The sequence below is a fragment of the Ovis canadensis genome, chromosome 2 (assembly GCF_042477335.2).
Source record: "Ovis canadensis isolate MfBH-ARS-UI-01 breed Bighorn chromosome 2, ARS-UI_OviCan_v2, whole genome shotgun sequence".
In the NCBI taxonomy this organism is placed as follows: Eukaryota; Metazoa; Chordata; class Mammalia; order Artiodactyla; family Bovidae; genus Ovis; species Ovis canadensis.
The window spans coordinates 108,281,277-108,303,297 of NC_091246.1; the positions used below are offsets into that span (position 1 = coordinate 108,281,277).

Below are 22,021 nucleotides of genomic sequence, written 5' to 3' on the forward strand. Positions count from 1 at the left end.
TTCATAGTAGTCTCTTATAATCCTTTGTATTTCTGCATTGTCAGTTGTAACCTCTCCTTTTTCATTTCTAATTTTGTTGATTTGATTCTTCTCTATTTTTTTCTTAATGAGTCTGGCTAAGGGTTTGTCAATTTTGTTTATCTTGTCAAAGAAATGGCTTTTAGTTTTATTAATCTTTACTATTGTTACTTTCATTTCTTTTCATTTATTTCTGCTTGGATCTTTATGATTTCTTTCCTTATACTAATTTTTTTTTCTCCTTCTTTTTCCAGTTGCTTTAGGTATAAATTTAGGTTGTGGATTCAATGTTTATCTTGTTTCTTGAGGTAGGATTGTATTGCTATAAACTTCCCTCTTAGAACTGCTTTTGCTGCATCCCATAGGTTTTGAGTTGTGTTTTCATTGTCATTTGTTTCTAGAAAGTTTTTTATTTTCCTTTTGATTTCTTCAGTAACCTGTTATTTAGAAACATGTTCAATCTTCATGTGTTTGTGTTTCTTACAGTTTTTTTTTTTTCTTGTAATTGATATCTAGTCTCATAGCATTGTGGTCAGAGAAGATGCTTGATACAATTTCAATTTTCTTAAATTTACTGAGGTTTGATTTGTGACTCAAGATGTGGTTTAGCCTGGAGAATGTTCCATGTGCACTTGAGAAGAAGGTGTATTCTTCTGCATTTGTATGGAATATCCTGAAGATATCAATGAGATCCATCTCATCTAATGTATCATTTAGTACTTGTGTTTCCTTATTAATTTTCTGTTTTGATAATCTGTCCATTGGTGTGAGTGGGGTATTAAAGTCTCCTTCTATTATTGTGTTGCTGTCAATTTCTCCTTTTACATCTGTTAGTGCTTGTCTTATGTATTGAGGTGCTCCTATGTTGGGTGCATAGATATTTACAGTTGTTATACCTTCCTCTTGGATTGATCCCTTGATCTTTATGTAGTATCCTTCCTTATCTCTTGTAATCTTTATTTTAAGGTCTATTTTGCCTGATATTAGGATTGCCACTCCAGCTTTCTTTTGCTTCCCATTTGCATGGAATATATTTTTCCATCCTCTCACTTTCAGTATATAAGTGTCTTGATGTCTGAAGTGACTTTCTTGTAGACAGCATATACGGGTCTTGTTTTTGCATCCATTCAGCCAGTCTGTGTCTTTTGGTTGGAGTATTTAATCCATTTACATTTAAAGTAATTATTGATATATATGTTCCTATTGCCATTTTCTAATTGTTTGGGGTTGATTTTATAGATCTTTTTTCTTCTGTTGTATTTCTTGACTGTGTAATCCCTTTAACATTTGTTGTAAAGCTGGTTTGGTGGTACTGAATTCTCTTTTGCTTGTCTGAAAAGCTTTTTAGTTCTCCGTCAATTTTGAACGAGATCCTTGCTGGGTACAGTAAGTAATCTTGGTTGTAGATTTTCCCCTTTCACTACTTTAAATATATCCTGCCATTCCCTTCTGGCTTACAGAGTTTCTGCTGAAAGATCAGCTGTTCTGCCCACTCTTTGATTGGGTTGTTTGTTTTTCTGATATGAGCTGCTTGTATATTTTGGAGATTAATCCTTTGTCAGTTGTTTCATTTGCTATTATTTTCTCCCATTCTGAGGGCTTTCTCCCATTCTCTGTCTTTTTACCTTGTTTATAGTTCCCTTTACTGTGCGAAAGCTTTTGAATTTCATTAGGTCCCATTTGTTTATTTTTGTTTTTATTTCCATTACTCTAAGAGGTGGGTCATAGAGGCTCTTGCAGTTTGTCATAGAGTGTTCTGCCTGTGTTTCCTGTAAGAGTTTTAGAATATGGAGAAAAGGGAATCTTCTTGCACTGTTGATGGGAATGCAAACTGATACAGCCACTCTGGAGAAGAGTATGGAGGTTCCTTAAAAAACTAGGAACAAAAGTACCATATAAGCTGGGAATCCCACTACTGGGCATATACCCTGGGGAAACCATAATTGAAACAGACACATGTACCCCAATATTCACTGCATCCCTATTTACAATAGGTAGGATATGAAAGCAACCTAGATGTCCACTGACAGGTGAATGGATAGGTAACTTGCAGTACATACATACAGTGGAATATTGCTCAGCTGTAGAAGGAATGCATTTGTGTAGATTCTAATGAGGTGAATGAACCTTGAGTGAAGTAAGTCAGAAAGAGAAAAACAAATATATTAACACATATATATGGAATCTAGAAAGATGGCACTGAGGAGCCTGTTCACAAGGCAGCAGTGGAGATGCAGACATAGAGAACAGACTTGTCAACACAAGCGGGGGCTGAGGGTGGGGGGAAGGAGAGGGTAGGACCAATGGAGAGAGTGGCATGGAAACATAAATTATCATATGTAAAATAGATAGCCAGTCGGAACTTACTGTATGATTCAGGGAGCTCAAACTGGTGCTCTGTGATAACCTAGAAGGGTGGGATGGGGTGAGAGGGAGGTGAGAGGTTCAAGAGGGAGGGGACATATGTATAACTATGGTTGATTCTTGTTGATGTATGGCAGAAACCAACTCAATATTGTAAAGCAATCATCTTCCAATTAAAAATTAATAAATTAAAAAAATAAGAGTAAAGAAAACTTGGGAAGAATGAGGTAGTAGTAAATTTTGGAGGAATTTACAAATATACTAGTATTTGTAAAATATACTATTGTGAAGAATATTTTGAATATTTTGAAGAATATTTCACTCATTCTTATATTATCATTTTTAGTCACTGATGGATCTCGAAAGCAAACACTTGATTGTATTTGATCTCCCCTGTCATGTATACCTATGATTTTCTTCTTGAGCTCTGCATTTAATTATTTTTTCATTCTTTCCCTTTTTATTTTCTTCTCAAACCTGTGCTCATGTCCCTGTAGTGGATCTGCTGCTCTTGTCAGTCACTCAGTCGTGACCAACTCTTTGTGACCCCATGGACAGTAGTAGCCCACCAGGCTCCTCTGTCCATGGGATTCTTCAGCACTGCAGTAGTTGCCATGCCCTCCTCCAGGGGATCTTCCTGACCCAGAGATCGAACCCATATCTCAGTGGATTCTTTACCAGTAGTGCCACCTGGGAAACCCAAAGGTACTCTTACCCCAAGTGGGAATTGAACCCACAGTCCCTGGCTTAGGAGGCCAGTGCCTGATCCACTAGGCCTCTGGGGCCTCTGCAGTGGATGGTTACCAGTTTTTGGCATTGCAGCATTCATGTCTCTTAATTAACAAGACCATTATTTCCCTGGGGGAACTTCCTCTCCTCTGTTTGGAGTAGAGTTTGGGGAGATGGAATATATTCTCACTTCCCTGCCAGCCCCTTATCTGAAGCTCTTCATGCACTGCCTTGGGATAAAGAGCTAGGACAGGACATCATCTCCAAGATCCTGAATCTTGAGCTGGAGTGGAGATAGGTAGTTGTCTTTCTTTCATTATAACAGGAGCCCATCCACCCATCACATGCTCAGTTATGCCCGACTCTTGGCAACCCTATGGACTGTAGCCCCCAGGCTCCTCTGTCCATGGGATTTTCCAGGCAGGAATACTGGAGTGGGTTGCCATTTCTTCCTCCAGGGGATTCCTGACCCAGGGATCAGACCCACATCTCTTACATCTCCTGCATTGGCAGGCAGACTCTTTCCACTTGAGCCACCAGGGAAGCCCTGTTAAAGGGATAGCACCAGCTAGAACTGTGAACATATTCCTCCGCAAGGCTTTCTGGATTTTTCAGTTCCCTGGGTGTGTTCTTTAGCCTTCCTTTTGACCTGGGAAGATTCCTTATATCCTGTCATTAAATTCTCCTTTTGTTTCAGTTAGTTGAGACTGTTTCTGTTGCTTGCAGCAAAGGAATTCTAGTTGATACAATCGTTGACTGCATTTTCTCTTCCTTTATTGTTATTACTGTTAGTTTTTCTGACCATTTCCAACTCATATTTTACCTCTTTCTATTAACGTATTGTCCTTTCTTTTTTAAGTTAACTTATTTATTTTTAATCAGTAGATGATTGCTTTACAATATTGGATTGGTTTCTGCCATACATCACCATGAATCAGCCATAGGTGTACATATGTCTCCTCCCTCTTGAACCTCTCTCCCATCTCCCACCCCACCACACCCCTCTAGGTGAGCACCTGATTTGAGCTCCCTGCATCATACAGCAAATTCCCACTGACTATCTACTTTCAGTTCAGTTCAGTTCAGTTCAGTCGCTCAGTCGTGTCTGACTCCTTGCGACCCCATGAGTCGCAGCACGCCAGGCCTCCCTGTTCATCACCATCTCCCGGAGTTCACTCAGACTCATGTCCATCGAGTCCGTGATGCCATCCAGCCATCTCATCCTCGGTCGTCCCTTTCTCCTACTGCCCCCAATCCCTCCCAGCATCAGAGTCTTTCCCAATGGACTATCTACTTTACATATGGGAAAATCACTGCAGATGGTGACTGCAGCCATGAAAATAAAGACGCTTACTCCTTGGAAGGAAAGAAATGACCAACCTAGACAGCATATTCAAAAGCAGAGACATTACTTTGCCAACAAAGGTCCATCTAGTCAAGACTATGGTTTTTCTAGTGGTCATGTATGGATGTGAGATTTGGACTGTGAAGAAAGCTGAGCACCGAAGAATTGATGCTTTTGAACTGTGGTGTTGGAGAAGACTCTTGAGAGTCCCTTGGACTGCAAGGAGATCCAACCAGCCCATCCTAAAGGAGATCAGTCCTGGGTGTTCACTGGAAGAACTGATGCTGAAGCTGAAACTCCAATACTTTGGCCACCTCATGCGAAGAGTTAACTCATTGGAAAAGACCCTGATGCTGGGAGGGATTGAGGGCAGGAAGAGAAGGGGATGACAGAGGATGAGATGGTTGGATGACATCACCGACTCAATGACATGAGTTTGGGTAAACTCTGGGAGTTGGTGATGGACAGGGAGGCCTGGCGTGCTGTGATTTATGGGGTCACAAGGAGTCGGACACGACTGAGCGACTGAACTGAACTGAACTGAATGTATGTTTCAATATTATCCTTTCTTAACACTTGGGGTTTGTAGCTTTTTCCCCCTCAAAAGATAATACTTCTTTGATTTCACTGAGATAGGTTTGTTCATTTTTGATCTCCTTCGTGAGTGTCATTTTGCATCTCTATTAGCTCTTTCATTTGCCTTTGTGAATGATTTTCCTTGCCTCGCCTAGCACTGGTCACAGTCAGGTTGCTCATCAGGTTGTCTGGTTGTTCATCTGGGGTGGGGGTCATTCTTGTGAGGATACTGGCAGTGAAGGGGAGGCCCTGGAGTGGGCAGGGGCAGCAGGTAGGTCAGATTTGGGTCTGCTTCCTGAGCTTTGTCTCGTCAGCATGTGCAGGTGGATCATTTACCACTGAGCCACCAGGGAAGCCCCACAGTGTTGTTGTTGTCCAGTCTCTTAAGTCGTGTCTGACTCTTGTGACCCCATGAACTGCAGCATGCCAGGCTTCCCTGTCCTTCACCATCTCCTGGAATTTAGTCAAACTCATGTCCATTGAGTTGGTGATGCCACCTAAGTATCTCATCCTCTGTCACCCCCTTCCCCTTCTTCCCTCAGTCTTTCCCAGGATCAGCGTTTTTTGCAATAAGGTGGCTCTTTGCATCAAGTGGCCAAAGTATGGAGCTTTAGCATCAGTCCTTCCGGTGCATATTCAGGACTGATTTCCTTTAGGATTGACTGGTTGGATCTCCTTGCAGTCCAAGGGACTCTCAGTAGTCTTCTCCAGCACCACAATTCAAAAGCATCAATTCTTTGGTGCTCAGCCTTCTTTATGGTCCAGCTCTCACATCTGTGCATGACTACTGGAGAAACCTTAGCTTTGACTGTAAGGACCTTTGTCAGCAAAGTGATATCTCTGCTTTTCTAATATGCTGTCTGAGTTTGTCATAGCTTTTCTGGCAAGGAGCCAGAATCTTTTAATTTCATGGCAGCAGTCACCATCCACACTCAGCTGATAGTTGACACAAAATGACAACCCTTGCTTGACTCAGTAGCTTCTGTGGAGGTTATGAAATGGCTTTGTAAGGAGGACTGGGTCTGTGCCTCCAGTCTCTCTCCCTTGGTTGATTTCAGTAGCCTCCTAACTGGTTTCCCAAGTGCTTTCCCACCCCTGCCGCTTCTTGTCCACATGGCAGCCAGAGAACCTCCTGGAATGTTGCAGAAAGTCCACAAGGCTCACCCTATCCTGGCCACAGCCCACTCTCTGATTCCATCTGCTACCACCACCCTCTTCTCCTCCATCATTCTGTTGCAGCCCCCTGGCCTCTGCTGCTCCTACGATACCCAGATCTGCTCCAGCCCAGCCTGAGGAGTTCCATCTCTGCAGGTTTTCCTCAAATGATATCGAAAACACCTCTCCAGGCCCTTTGCCTGCCCTGTCTACCCCTTCCTTGCTCTACATCTCACCATCAGACTTAAATTCTTTGCTATATTGTATGTACTTTCTTGGATGGCTCCCTACTCCAACATGAATTCCAGGAGAGTGGATGCACTGCCAGTTCATTTATTCATTCCTGTGCCCTGGCTCTGAGCATGATGCTGAGGTCGGCACACAATGCATATCTGCTGAATGAATATTAGATGACTGATTCTTAGTGAAGTCTTCCTTGGCAGCTTAAGCGGTAAAGAATCTGCCTGTAATGCAGGAGTCAGTGCAAGAGATGTGGGTTTGATCCCTCTGGAAGATCGCCTGGAGCAGGGTGTGGCAACCCACTCCAGTGTTCTTGCCTGGAGAATCCCAGGGACAGAGGAGCCTGGCAGGGTCGTAAAGAGTCGGACACGACTGAAGCGGCTTAGCATGCATGCGCGCACTTAGTGAAAGCAGCAGTTTACAGTTGTTTTTTTCTTCAGAAGAGGCACCTGGCTAAAGGGAATGCCACCTCTTTTCCATCACGTTTTGCTGAGCCATTCAAAGATGCACTTGAGGAAATTATATCTAGATAATAGAATTTTCATAAAGTGCAACTCTAAGGATACTTTTCAAGGACATGGAGATTGTCCCAGCTTAGAAGTCTTCAGGTGGGAGGTAGAAATTCAGTGAATTCCATTCTTTTTTATTTTCAAAGAACTGCCTGCTGAGCAATTGGAGAATACATCACCAGTGATTAGTCTACAGTTACATCCAGCCCACCCCCACCAAAGGCTGAGGACACACAGGGAAGGGCCATTTCCTTCCTTCAAGTCAAGACTTGCAGAATTTGAGACTTCCCTGGAAGTCCAGCGGTTAAGACTTCGCCTTCTAATGCAGGAGGTGATGGTTCAATCCCTGGTTGAGGAGCTATGATCCCACAAGGCTCATGGCCAAGAAACCAAAACATAAAACAGAGATAATGTAACAAGTTCAATAAAGACTTTAAGAATGGGCCATATCAAAAAACAAAAATAAAAGTCTTGTTGAATTAGAGATTATTTTCATACTTAGGGTCACGAGTAGAACTTAAATCAGAGAATTGCTTTTATCTCATCCATTAAAGCTCGTTGGGTTGGAAAAGCATTTTCTAAAAGCTTAGAGAACTACAGCTCTAAACTCACTCATCCTTTCCAATGTTTAGGTCCCACTTAGGCATCTCACTGAAATGTCTCCAATAAAATTGTCTCATAAGGAGCAGAAATGAGCTTTCGTATGTGTTTTGGATAGCCTGAAAGTGCCCATTCGCTCTTTCAGCTCTATACAACTGTCTCTTTCCTTCAGATAAATCCTTTCAAATTCTTGTGCATTGCACATATATATTGCTATAATAGACATTTTCTTCAGGATTGCGCCAATGTGTCTCACTGTGATGGTGATTTAAACAGACGGGGTCTTACACTTTGCTAAGTGAACAAAACGTGCGGCTATTGATGTGGTTTGTGTGCAGCCAAAAGGCTGGGGGTGGGGCCACTTACTTCCCCTTGAACAGACCACCAGGATTATTCTTAAAGGCCTCACCCCCTACTTCTCTCCTCTGGACGCACACTGCCCAAATTCTGGCTTCAGGGGAAAGAGAATAAAAGGTAATTATAATATTTCATTTACTTCCCGCCTATGGAGGATTCGCAGGGAAGGGTGATGCAATTACATGGAGGCAGCGGTGAAGGCTGAAGCCATTGGGGCTGCCTGTCTCTGCTCCATAAAGCAGGTCATCCTGTTACCGCCGGACAGTAATTTCCTGAAAATCCTGTAATTAGGTTGTGAAACGGTAGCAAATAGGATGAACCGAAGAGGCAGATGTGTGGCCCAAAGTAATTTGGCTTCTCCTAAAAGGCGTCGCAACCCACCTCCTTCCTATTTATTACAGCCCCACAATATACCATGTTACGCTATACTGGAGGGTGATGGGAGGCGGGCACTTAAATGTAATGAAATTAGATTCCCCTTCACCTGCACCAGAGGCTCAGTGACATCTTCTTGTAAAAGCTATGCAAGTGGTTTCTCAAAACTAGACATGACAGAAAAACATGGGAATGTACTTCACCATAAAGAGTAAAAGAGCTCAAGGCTGATGAGGCTGCACAGTTACTGTCCCTCTGAACCACCTGCTCCTGGTTTGAAGCTGTCATCAAGCCAGGCAGATAGAGGAGGGTAAACAACAGTCAATGTACCATCATGTTTTTTTTTTTTTCAACAATTAAATAAATGTATATTTTGTTTCTTAGAGCATCCATATCCATGTTTAAATACAGGCTTAAATACAGGTTTAAATACAGGTATGTATTCAGTTGCAGCATTTCCCAAAGTGTGTTTCCTTCTAGGAAGTGGTTCTAAAAGCTTAATGGCCTCTAGAATCATTTGGTGCTGGAGAAAGTGGCAGATCTCAAGGCCCCACTGGGGAGCCTCTGATGCAGGATCTGAGGGTTGGGGTTGGGACCAAAGCCTGCATTTTCCTAGATTTTATTGTATTTACCTTTTGGCTGTGCTGGGTCTTTGTTGCTGTGCAGGCTTTCTCTACTTGTGGCGTGGGTGTGTGTTCTCAGTTGCTCCGTCGTGTCCGACTCTTTGTGACCCTATGGACTGGAGCCGCCTGGCTCCTCTGTCCATGGGATTTTCCAGACAAGAATACTGGAGTGGGTTGCCATTTCCTCCTCCAGCACCTTCATGTTTTGTCTACAAAGATCATTTTCCTGTTTCTAGATGATGAACAGCAACAAAGAATATGGTCCTGTCTTAAAATGATGGTCCCGACTTCTGCTGTTTTGTTGAATTTGCATCGTCATTTTCTGTTTGCTTTAGAAGGATGCGTGTAGAAGGCAAAAAAGTAAGAAGATGGAAAATAAGCACCTGTGTGATCCTAAAGGAAATAAACCCTGAATATTTATTGGAAGGACTGATGCTGCCACCTGATGTGAAGAGCAGACTCATTGGAAAAGTCCCTGGAAAAGATTGAGGGCAGGAGGAGCAGGGGATGACAGATGAGATGGTTGAATGACATCACCGACTCAATGGACATGAGTTTGAGCAAACTCTGGGAGATAGTGAAGGACAGGGAAGCCTGGCATGCTGCAGTCCATGGGATTGCCAAGAGTCAGACACAACTCAGTGACTGAACAACAACAAATATAATATTTTAAACAAGTTGAAAGCTTACTAGGATGTATGATCTAATGTTTTTATATTGAAAGAGTTGGTTCTCACTCCATTCTGTCTTCCTGTTTTATCAGACTGATCTGTTTGGCACTTTGGAACTGAATCTGATTTTCAGATGTGAGCTGGTCCAATCCCTCATTGAATAAAGCAGCAAGGTCAGGGATCATCAAGTAGTCAGAGAAGCAATCTTACATAATCATTTACCTAAGATTCAGCTGTGAAGACTAATACCTTGATTAGATGTTGAGGATAAGTGGGGATAACAAGGCAACCCATGACACAGCTTTCAATCAGTGATGCCAAGGACAGTATTGTGTTAGAAACTTCAGCCCCTGGAGAGAGAGATCCACTGTCCTTGATGAGTGGGCTGCACAGAGCTTAGTGCAGGGTCCCTGGGAAGGAACACTCGCCAGGACGTGGACCACCAGACACTGAGGTGGAAAGCATGCCGACAGTTCATGATGGCCTTGCAGACAGAGGGGAGTTTGCTGCAAACGAAGAAGCCTGCCCCTCTCGGGAAGAAGAGAGGCCCATCAGCAGGGACAAAGAAGCTTACTCACTGGAGCTACAGGGCTCCGCAAGAGGCAGGGACTTCAGGGAACCAGAGCTGCAGGAAAATGGAAAGATAGGGGTAGAGGAAACTCAGGGATGTTGGTAGAAATTGCATGAGTAACTGGTGATGTGGGCTTCCCTGGTGGTTCAGCAGGAAAGAATCTGCCTGTTACGCAGGAGATGCAGTTTCGATCCCTGAGTCGGGAAGACCTGGAGAAGGAAATGGCAACCCACTCCAGTATTCTTGCCTGGGAAATCCCATGGACAGAGGAGCCTGGCAGGCTACAGTACATGGGGCTGCCACGAGTTGGACACCATTTTGCGACTAAGCAACAACTAGTGATGAAATGTCTTTTAAAAAGCAAATACCCCAAGGTGTTGAAAACCCTTGAGAGGGATTTATAATTAGTATTCAGAGACCCTTAGGAAGTGGCCCAAGGTTAAATGGTAGGACTGAGGAAACAGGAACTCGGAAAGTTCATGACCTTGATTCCAGTTAGAACAAGGTACTGCTTTCTTAAGCTGTGGCCATGTTTGTAGTTGTCTCACACCTTTTCCTATACCTCACATTATTTGAACTATGATTTACATTTTGTTCCCTTTACATGTTAAATTTTAATTGATCATCATCTTAAGCAAAACTATTTTTAACATCATTAATGTATTTTTCTAATATGTTATAATAAATGCAAAATATTAACATTAAAAATAAGAGTGAGAATCTCTATCACTTAGACAATCCATGGAATGTGAACCATATTTTAAGAAAACCATTCGTAACATCAGTCTCTATGTGTCTTTTTAAAATTCTTTTCTGAAAGTCTTCAGAATCTTAGCTGGCTTTCCACATGCATAATCATGCCCTCTTCACATTTTCTCTTCTGCTTTCTGTTTGAGATAAAACACAGTTTTGCTCTGATTTAGAACACAGTTTCTTTTAAATCCACTCTGTAGAAGTGAGTATAGTAAGTCATCCATCTCCTTCAGCATAAAGGCTGGCTAAATTTGCTGGGGCATCTTTCCCAAGATAATTTAATAAATATTATTTTATCACCTACTATTGCAGAGTCTGTGCTGATATTCTGAGAGAGATAAAACAGACACATGAAATGAGCAGTTCCCATTCTCAAGGAGGTTGCAACTCACTGGGGTGACTCAGAGAGGCAATAGAACCAACTATAATTCAAGGTCATAAAAGATGGACACAGAAAGTGAGAAAACAAGAGTGAGGAAAGGAAAATTCATTCCAACCAGGAAGGCAAGGGGAATTCTTACAGGAGAAAAGGGTGACTTTGGCCTTGAACCCTGGGCCACTTATAAAAGACTTTATAAGTGGCTATAGAACGGGGAAAGTGTGATAGAGATGTTTAGAGTATTTCAATGTGATGAATGTAGGATATAGAAGCAGCCACTGGTAGGAGAAGGCACATCAAGGGACAAGGATGTACCTATTGGGGTGTCAAAGGCTCTCCTTTAACACCCTTTAACCTACACCATTGACTAAACTTATCATTCATTTTAATTCTTTGGGATTATATTCACTTAATGAAGCCTTTTTGATTTCATGATACTTATAATTACATTCTTTTTAAAAACATTTATTTATTTATCTATTTGACTGCACTAGGTCTTAACTGCAGCATGTGGGATCTTTAGCTGCTGTGTGTGAACTCTTAGTTGGAGCGTAGGGGATCTGGTTCACTGACCAGGGGTTGAATCCAGGCCCCCTGTGTTGGGAGTATGGAGTGTTACTTACTGGACCACTGGAAAAGTCCCTGTAACTAAATTCTGTGGGAGACACAAAGATCCAAAAACTATTTTCTGTTGTTAAAGAGCCTTAAAATGCATTTAGAGATATTCAAGGACACTTAGATGATCCAAGGGTCATGTGAGTGTACCCATGAATTGTTGCAGGACCTTAGCTCTCTATAAGGACTGAGGTGAATGCGGGCGGCGTTGTGGAGCTGGAGGCACTTGCTCTTGACTTAAATTAAGACAGAACCAGGAAGTGCACTGAGGAAGACGCAAAGCATTGGGAAGGAATCACCTGGTTGTGTAGGGAAGGGTGACTGACATATCAGATATATCCAGTGAACACATTTGGAGAGGAAAATTTGGGTCACATTATGTAGGTTCTTGAATGCTGGGCTGACACTTTTGAATGACCTTGTCAGAGGTCATAGGAGGTTACTGAGGAAAGAATAAAACAAAAAGATGAAAACAGAGCTGGAGAGGATATCAGAGGTCTTTGGATCTTCTCCCCTTGTTTTGTGAAGAGGACACGGTTCTTTCCCAGTGGTATCTAGGACATTCGGCAGAGTAATGCTTTGGAAAGTGGGGCTTCCCAAGTGGCACAGAGGTAAGGAATGTGTCTCCCAATGCAGGAGACAGGGGTTTGATCCCTGGTTCAGGAAGATCCCCAGGAGAAGGAAGTGCAACCTACTCTAGTATTCTACCCTGGGATATCCCATGGACAGAGGAGCATGGCAGCTCTATAGTACATATACACACGCTTTTATATATATTTTATATATATACAAATTCTTTTCCCATATAGGCCATTACAGAGTATTGACTATACAGTACAGACTATACCTGTGCTACACAGCAGGGTCTTATTAGTTATCTGTTTTGTATAAAGTAGCATGTGTACGTCAGTCTCAGTGTCCCGATTTATCATGCCCTCCATATCCCCCGGTAACTGTAAGTTTGTGTTCTATATCTATGACTATTTTTGGGGTAAATAAGTTAATTTGTACCCTTTCTTTTAGTTTCCACATACAAGTGATGTCATATATTTGTCCTCTGTGTCTTATTTACTTCACTCAGGTTGACAATCTCCAGATCCATCTGTGCTGCTGCGGATGGCATGATTTCGCCCTTTTAACGGCTGAGTAATATTCCTTTTGTGAATGTACCACATCTTCTTCATCCATTTCTCTGTTGCTGGTTGCTTCCATGTCCTGGCTATTGTAAATAATGCTCTGATGAACAGTGGGGTGCCTGTGTCTTTGAATTATGGTTTTCCTTAGGTATATTCCAGGAGCAGGATTTCTGAACCATGTGGTAATTCAATTTTCACTTTCTCAAGGAACCTCCATACTGTTTTCCATAGTGGTTGTTTCAATTTACATTCCCACCAACAGTGTAGGAGAGTTCCCTTTGTTCCACACCCTCCCAACCATGTATTGTTTGTAGATTTTTTTTTTTTTTTGGATGATGGCCATTCTAACCAGTGTGAGATGATTCCTCAGTGTAGTTTTGATTTGCATTTCTCTAATAATTAGTGATATTGAACGTTTTATCATGTGCTTCTGGATCATAAGTATGTCTTCTTTGAAGAAATGTCTATTTAGATCTTCTGCCTGTTTTTTGATTGGGTTATTTGTCTTTCTTTTTAATACTGAGCTGAATGAGTTGCTTCTATATTTTGGAGATTAATCCCTTGTCAGTTGTTTCATTTGCAAATATTTTCTCCCATTCTGAGGATTGTCTTTTTGTTTTATTTATGGTTTCCTTTGCTGTCCCATATGTTTTTGTGTTTATTTTCACTACTCTAGGAGGTTCTTGATTTCAGTTATCTCAAACATACATCTATATGTAGAGCTGAGCCAAAGATAAACTTTCCAAGCCTCTAATTCAGTTGTATTTCCCCGAGGTCAGTTGTTATCATCTCTTCTTGTGAGATGAAGATTGCTGCCATCTGGAGACAGGGTGTCTCCACAAAGATGGCTCAGTTGTGGATGTCTGTCTGTCTGAGTGGCATCCCTCATTTGTGCTCTCTTCTGGAGCAGATGTCTGGGGGCCATCCTCGTGATGGAGAGTCTTATTGGCAGCTGCTTCAAGTACTGGCTGGTGAAGGAAAAATCCACGGCCGTTGTCTGCAGCGGCAACTGCTCCCTGTCTGCTAGCGGCTTCTGCTGGTGTGGAGACCAGGCGGGGGCTTCTCACAGCTCTTTCTTTTGGCAGCTGGAGAAGAAGCCCTGCCCCCTATTCCTTCCTGTGACTCTTGCCTCTCAGAAGGGACCAGGCCAGAGAAGTTTTCAGAATGGACTCTGCTCAGTCCTCTGGAGGAGAAGTTTAAGGAAACTTCAAAATAACCCTCACGGTGTGCCCTGGATGGTGTCATAGTCTCCAGGTTCCCTGTAAACCTCCTCGGTCATGCCGGACTGATGCGGGGCAGGACCCTCTGGTCCTTGCCATGCCCCTGCCCCATGCCCTCTGCCCGCCTTTTGTCTGTGGAAAACTTTACTCAAAGAATAAGTTTAATCAGAGAAATGCATAAACAAAGGAAAACAGTCAAAGGAGGCCAAATAACAATAGTGTACTCATTAAGCATAGTTAAGGACTGTACCCACAAAAAAAGCTGCCACAATTCTGAGGATTGGCCTCAAAGAAATGGGAACAAATGGACCCTGCAACAGAAGACTAACTGTGCCTGAAACGACCAAGACGACGCTGACCAGACTGGTGAGCAACAAGAAGATGCCTGCCGGAGCTGACTGCTGTTTCTGTGTGTGGCCCCCTCTTCCTGTCTACAAAAGCTCTGGTCCACTGGTTGCCACGGGAGGGAGTTGGGCTTTGGACAGATGTCAGTCCTCCTTTCCACTCTCCTACCCCCACCGCTCTGCAGTGGCCAACATCTGAAAGAAAGCAAAATTTCCTTTCCACCTACCTGGCCTGTTTGCTGGCGAGCAGCCGGACCCCATACACTCTTTCGGTAACTCCTTCATGACTCAAAATGAGCTCTTACCCTTGCCAAAGGGCACAGGAAGCCAGCAACTGGTCGTTTCTTCTTAGCAGTGAATCCAATGCTATTCACTCGCCCATTTAACATTCTTTTTTCTTTTATTATCAGAATATAATTGCTTTAGAGTGTTGTGTTGGGCTTCCCAGGTGGCAAGAATCTGCCTGCCAATGCAGGAGACCCGGGTTCGATTCCTGGGTCAGGAAGATCCCCTGGTAAACGGAAATGGCAACCCACTCCAGTATTCTTGCCTGGGAAATCCCATGGACAGAGGAGCCTGGCGGGCCGCAGTCCATGGGGTTGCGAAGAGTCGGACATGACTATGTACACCGCCACACCAATGGTGTGTTAGTTTCTGCTGTACGACGGTGTGAATCAGCCATATGGAGGTGACTTAAAGATATCTCAAGAGAAAAAGCCAAAGGCAGTATAATATATGGGTCTAATCCAAGGAAAGGTAGTCCAAAGAAGAAATGTGAGCCAAGAAATAAATGTGAGCGTCACCTTTATACACATGATAGCCGCTGGATGCAACACAATTGCCTAGGGAGAAGGTGAGGGTCCAGTGGATAAAGGGTCTCCCAGCTTCAATGGCTGGTGGAGGAAGAAGCTGGACAATGTGAAAATCCAGTTCCAAGTTCCCCAATCATGTGTGCTCCCTGGAAAGTCTTCCATGATTTGTATGTCTGGAAACTGATTTCTAGAGAGGTGACTGTATTCTTAACCAAAGCGAAGGGATATGAAAAGATACTTGTGTGACATCAAGTTATCATCTTCTTCATTAAAGTGAAAATTCAGCAAGAACAGAGAACGTCTCATTTGTGTACCCAGCTCCTAGTACTTAGGATGGTGCCTGACTCGCATAGGCACTCAGTGAACATTTGCTGGGAAAAATAATTCCATCACAACCTAAATAATAACATAGCAGTTTAACCAAATGAAGTAGGATTAAGCATCTCAGCAAAGGGAAGTACTTAGAATGACCATAATAAATATATAGATATACACACATGCACACACACACACACACAGAGCAAACTTTTCCTTGTTCACAAAAAAATAGAATACACACAAATTTCTCATTTGTTTATCTACCTGAGCTGGGCAAAATATAAACATAAAATATTTCATTTTTTGAGTGCCATAGAATGGAATATGATGTATTACTAGATCCAATGAGAAAAAAAAGGGAAAACATACACTTGAGGCCAAGATAGTAGGTGAAAACCCAAGTAAGCCTGAGAGACTGATTAAGAATAAATTCCTCAAGGGAAATGCAACATCATGTTCGGCTATCAAAATGACAAACCTCTAAAGTAAATTTTGGTTCAAGGTTGCTAGAGGTCAAGTGGCTGCTTTAAAGCTACAGGCAGAAGAAAATGTAATCACTTTCCTACTGCCCTTCAATGCGAATGAGGCAAAAGGGGATTGTGACTTATATTTATGGGAATTTTTTTAGTGCATAGTTATCAGAAACCTCAGCCCGGGAGCAATAGGAAAGAAGGAGACAGAGAGGCAAAGAGAGATGGAGAGAGGGAAAGAAAAAGAGATAATTCAGTACACTGTAGGCTAGAAAATAGCCTCATACTCGGGTGATGGTGGCTTCCCTGGGGGCCCAGCGGTGAAGGATCCGCCTGCCAGTGCAGGGGACACGGGTTCATCCCTGGTCTAGAAGATCCGCTGGAGAAGGAACTGGCAACCCACTCCAGTATTCTTGCCTGGGAAATCCCGTGGACAGAGGAGCCTGGTGGGCTACAGTCTGTGCATTGCTTCAGTTGTGTCCAACTCTTTGTGACCCCATGGACTGTAGCCCGCCACGCTCCTCTGTCCGTGGGATTTCCCAGGCAAGAATACTGGAGTGGGAGTGGGTTGCCATTTCCTCCTCCAGGGCATCTTCCCAACCCAGAAATTGAATGTACATGTCCTGCATAGCAGGTGGATTGCGAAAGCATCGGATATGACTTAGCAGCTAAATAACCACAAAGTGATAGTTATAGAAAGAGCATAAAAAATCCTAAAAACTGGGCTAGCCAGAATGATAGTTGTGATTGGTTTCATTGGAAATGTTAAAACTCATCATTTCCATTCTATTAATTATTGAATCCCCAGTGTGCATGGCTATTATTGGCAAATGTGTTATGGGGTATTGATCTGTAAATTAGCAGTGACCATAGTAATAATTGTAACTCCCTGACTCCCTACTTATAAATGAGAAGTTCATTGCAGAGCTCAACTCGTGCTACTAGACTAGTAATTTCATGTGGTTACTGTTATTAAAGCAACAAACTGAAATCTGCTGTATAGAATGGCCTTATTATTCTTTTTCATATACAGAAAAATTTGTTGCTGCTATTGTTGACTATACTATTTTGGGTGAAATGGGCAGTTGTCCTAATTATTTTATGGGTTTTAGAATTTGATCAGGCTTCCCTGGTGGCTCAGAGGTTAAAGCGTCTGCCTCCAATGCAGGAGACCCAGGTTCGATCCCTGGGTCAGGAAGATCCCCTGGAGAAGGAAATGGTAATCCACTCCAGTATTCTTGCCTGGAGAATCACATGGACGGAGAAGCCTGGTAGGCTACAGTCCGTGGGGTTGCAAAGAGTCGGACATGACTGAGCGACTTCACTTTCACTTTCTATCCTTGAAATTATCCAAAAGGCATACAGCTATTAATACCTTTTGTGTGCATATATGAGGCCAGATAATAAATTATTATATTCCTGATGTCTACCTGTAAGTCAACTGTTTAGAACTAAAAATGTATTTTTCCACAGAATAATGATTAATTATATTATCAGATTTGATGCTTGTTGACATAGTAGCATTGTACTTTTTTAAAGTTCATGTTCCTATTGAAGTTGTAAGGTTTTAAATAGGCTTCATGTAGTTGGCCTGGGAAAACATTGACTGTCTATATTTTTTTTCTAGCAAATGTGTTCCAAACTCCACACTTCAGGCATGCATGCCCCCTACCTCCCCAGGCCACAGCTCCTCCAACAGGGGTCCTGGGGGCCAGGGGTCCATGGGCGGGACACCTGATGAGACTGAGCTTTGATGACTGATAAAGCTTTATACACACAGTAGAAGAATTTCCTTTGGAGGGCACTGTCTAGGTTTTCTGTTTGGGAGAAGCAAACACCCTTTCATATCAACAGTGAGGACCTCATGCTAGACCCCTGCGGGGGCAGCGTCCTTCCAGTGGTCCCTGTCTTTGCATTCATCCTGTTGTGTGACCTACTGCTCTTGAGTGACTCTGGACCGTGTTCCGATTGAATGAATGTTGGCAGAGACCATGGAATCCCCCTTCTTGGGTCAGGGACAAGGAGACAGTGGCTTGTCCCTATGGTGCCTTCTCTCTGGCTTGTCCTGTGGGAAGCCAGCTGACACACTGTGAGACATCAAAAATCAAGAAACAATATTTTATCTTCATTTTTTAATGCATTTAGGAGAAAATCTGTAACTATGGCCTCTGCTGTGCGGTGCTTAGTTGCTCAGCCACGTCCAACTCTTTGCGACCCCATGGGCCGCAGCCCTCCAGGCTCCTCTGTCCATGGGGATTCTCCAGGCAAGAATACTGGAGTGGGTTGCCATGCCCTTCTCCAGGGGATCATCCCAGCCCAGGGACTGAACCCAGGTCTCCTGTATTGCAAGTAGGTACTTTGCCATCTGAGCCACCAGGGAAGCCCAAGAATACTGGAGTGGGTAACCTATCCCTTCTCCAGGGGATCTTCCTGACCCAGAAATAGAAACTGTGGCCTGTCTTACATTGAAAAGAAAGCATGTCTTCCTTTTTTTAAAGAAAATTACTTATAAAATTATAAAAGACATACTTTCCCCTGGGGAAAGCCTGAAAAATGTAAAACCAAATAAATGCTAATTATTCACAATCTCACCTTTTAAAGATAAGTCTTTTAATACCTTGGAATATTTTTTATGATCTCTTTTTAGAGGTGCTTTTTTTTTTTTCATTTTTGGTTAACCTAGTTAAAAGTAGTACCTTAGTTTAAGATGATTTTAAAGCATTAACTTTCCTTGGAAAGCTTTCTTTAAAATATTATTTTAAACTTTTATAAGAAATTTAAAAAGAAATATATTCTATTCTATATTCCAATAAATCATAATTTTCTTATTTCCCTGTTTGTGGCCTTCTATAGCTCAGCTGAACTAATTCAAATCCTAAAAGATAATGCTGTGAAAGTGCTGCACTCAATATGCCAGCAAATTTGGAAAACTCAGCAGTGGCCACAAGACTGAAATAGGTCCGTTTTCATTCCAATCCCAAAGAAAGGCAATACCAAACAATGTTCAAACTACTGCACAATTGCACTCATCTCACACACTAGCAAAGAAATGCTCAAAATTCTGCAAGCCAGGCTTCAACAGTACATGAGCTGTGAACTTCCAGATGTTCAAGCTGGTTTTAGAAAAGACAGAGGAACCAGAGATCAAATTGCTAGCAGCCATTGGATCATTGAAAAAGCAAGAGAGTTCCAGAAAAACATCTGTTTTATTGACTATGCCAGAACCTTTGCCTATGTGGATCATCACAAACTGTGGAAAATTCTTAAAGAGATGGGAATACCAGATCATCTTACCTGCCTCCTGAGAAATCTGTATGCAGGTCCAGAAGCAAGAGTTAGAACCGGACATGTAACAACAGACTGGTTCCAAATTGGGACAGGAGTACATCAAGGCTGTATATTGTCACCTTGCTTATTTAACTTAATATGCAGAGTACATCATGCTGGGCTGGATGAAACACAAGCTGGAATCAAGATTGCTGGGAGAAATATCAATAACCTCAGATATGCAGATGATAACACCCTTATGGCAGAAAGCGAAGAAGAACTAAAGAGTCTCTTGATGAAAGTGAAAGAAGAGCGTGGAAAAGTTGGCTTAAAGCTCAACATTCAGAAAATGAAGATCATAGCATCTGTTCCCATCACTTCATGGCAAACAGATGGGAAAACAATGGAAACAGTGGCTGAGTTTATTTTTTGGGGCTCCAAAATCACTGCAGATGGTGACTGCAGCCATGAAATTAAAAGACACTTACTCCTTGGAAGAAAAGCTATGATCAACCTAGACAGCATATTAAAAAGCAAAGAGATTACTTTGCTGACAAAGGCTCGTCTCGTCAAAGCTATGATTTTTCCAGTAGTGGCGAAGAAGTAGGTTTTCACATCTCATATATGGATGTGAGAGTTGAACTCTAAGAAAGCTGAGATGCTTTTGAACTGTGGTGTTGGAGAAGACTCTTGAGGGTCCCTTGGACTGCAAGAAGATCAAACTAGTAAATCCTAAAGGAAATCAGTCCCGAATATTCATTGGAAGGACTGATGCTGAAGCTGACCCTCCAATACTTTGGCCACCTGATGCGAAGAACTGACTCATTGGAAAACACCCTGATGTTGGAAAGGATTGAAGGCAGGAGAAGGGGATGACAGAGGATGAGATGATGGGATGGCATCACTGGTTTGATGGACATGAGTTTGAGCAAGCTCTGGGAGTTGGTGATGGGCAGGGAAGCCTGGGGTGCTGCAGTCCATGGGGTAGCAAAGTCCGATACGACTGAGCGCCTTTCACTTTCTTTTCACTTTCATGCTGTCTCCAGATTTTCACTATTATAAACATTTGTTTATAGATCTTCCTGCACATTTTTCTTCAGGATTTAACTTATATTGCTAAGCTAAAGTTTTTGGAAACTATTAGGACAAATTTCCAAATTATTTTCTAGAATGATTGAAACATTATAGAAATGTGCATTCCTACAGGTAATAGATGGACTTCTCTGTCTCCTTAATACTAAAAAGAAACTGTTCACTAAATTGATGGCCAAAAAATCCTTATTGCTTCCACTATTTTTTTTTTTAAATCATTGAGAGGGTCACTTCAGTCCATGAAATTCTCTATTAATGAGGTTTTATTGTAGCTACAAATAGTAAGAGGCAATAAAGAAGCATCAGCCTAAAAGCTAGTCAAATTAGTGTCCACTAATTTATTATCACTCTCAATGATATCTGAAGGCAGAACTTAATTATATGTTACTGCTAACAATGCGTGCTTTCTCAGTCGTATAGTCGTGTCTGACTCTTTGCAACCCCATGGACTGTAGCCCACTGAGCTCTCCTCACTATGGTGTTTTCCAGGCAAGAATACTGGAGTGGGTTGCCATTTCCTCCTCCAGGGGATCCTCCTGACCCAGGGATTGAACTGGCATCTCCTGTTCCCCTGCATTGGCAGGTGGATTCTTTGCTATTGAGCCACAGGAGAAGCCCACAGCTAATAGTGTTCCTACTCAAAGGCAGTACTAGGGAGGGTTACCTTATCTCATCTTGCAAATTCTAAACTTCAGCTCTTATCTGAAAATCTGCTTCCTCCCCAAACCTTCCAGTCACTGTCCAACGGAGAACAGCACACAAATGAAACCTTCCTAGCACCTCCTTGAGATCTATTGGATTCATATCTTTAGGGCCCAAGAAATCTGATTTTTTTTTTTAAGAGAACAATGGAATCTTATATGTGTGTGAATTGATTCCTATGTGCATATGAATTTTATTTTTATCTTTGCTTCAAATTTTATTTTCTATGAGTGATGACATTTTCTTTCACTTTGCTCGTCTTCAAAACTTGTAACTCTTCCCAGAGGTGAATAAGTCTCTGGTGAATCTAATTATAAAAAAGCTAATTATAAAATAGCAATAAAGTTTCATTTATGAAGTGCTCACATAACTGTCCTACACTAGCTGCAGTGAGAGCATCGCCACATTGTCATCTTTTTAATTTAAATAGTGCTTGGTCAATCAGCTTCTTGTTTAAAAGTATGGCAATTCTAATTCATAGATACCCGCACAGCCACCACTTTATCTGAGGAAGAGTTCTTCTCATTTGAAACATTTTAAGGAAATAGTTTAGATAGGGTTTTCTGGGTGGTGCTAGTGGTAAAGAACTCACCTGCCAGTGAGGAAGACTTAAGAGACACGGGTTCGACCCCTGGGTCAGATCCCCTGGAGGAGGGCATGGCAGCCTACTCCAGTGTTCTTGCCTGGAGAATACTATGGGCGGAGGAGCCTGGCGGGCTACAGCCCCTGGGGGTGCAAAGAGTCAGATATGACTGAAGCGACGTAGTAGGCAGGCAGACA

At 42.4% G+C, this 22,021-nt stretch overlaps 1 protein-coding gene and 2 non-coding genes across 3 annotated transcripts in view; 1 reads left to right on the plus strand and 2 right to left on the minus strand.

The window, feature by feature from the left end:
- The window catches only part of GALNTL6 (polypeptide N-acetylgalactosaminyltransferase like 6), a 1,485,023-nt gene that overhangs the window by 165,879 nt on the left and 1,297,123 nt on the right, over nt 1-22,021 (minus strand). The window lies entirely within an intron of this gene.
- On the minus strand, nt 3,095-3,167 carry TRNAR-CCU (transfer RNA arginine (anticodon CCU)). The gene has a single exon. It is a non-coding gene; the product is annotated as a tRNA-Arg (tRNA).
- Nucleotides 17,307-17,379, plus strand: TRNAW-CCA (transfer RNA tryptophan (anticodon CCA)). Its single transcript has one exon. It is a non-coding gene; the product is annotated as a tRNA-Trp (tRNA).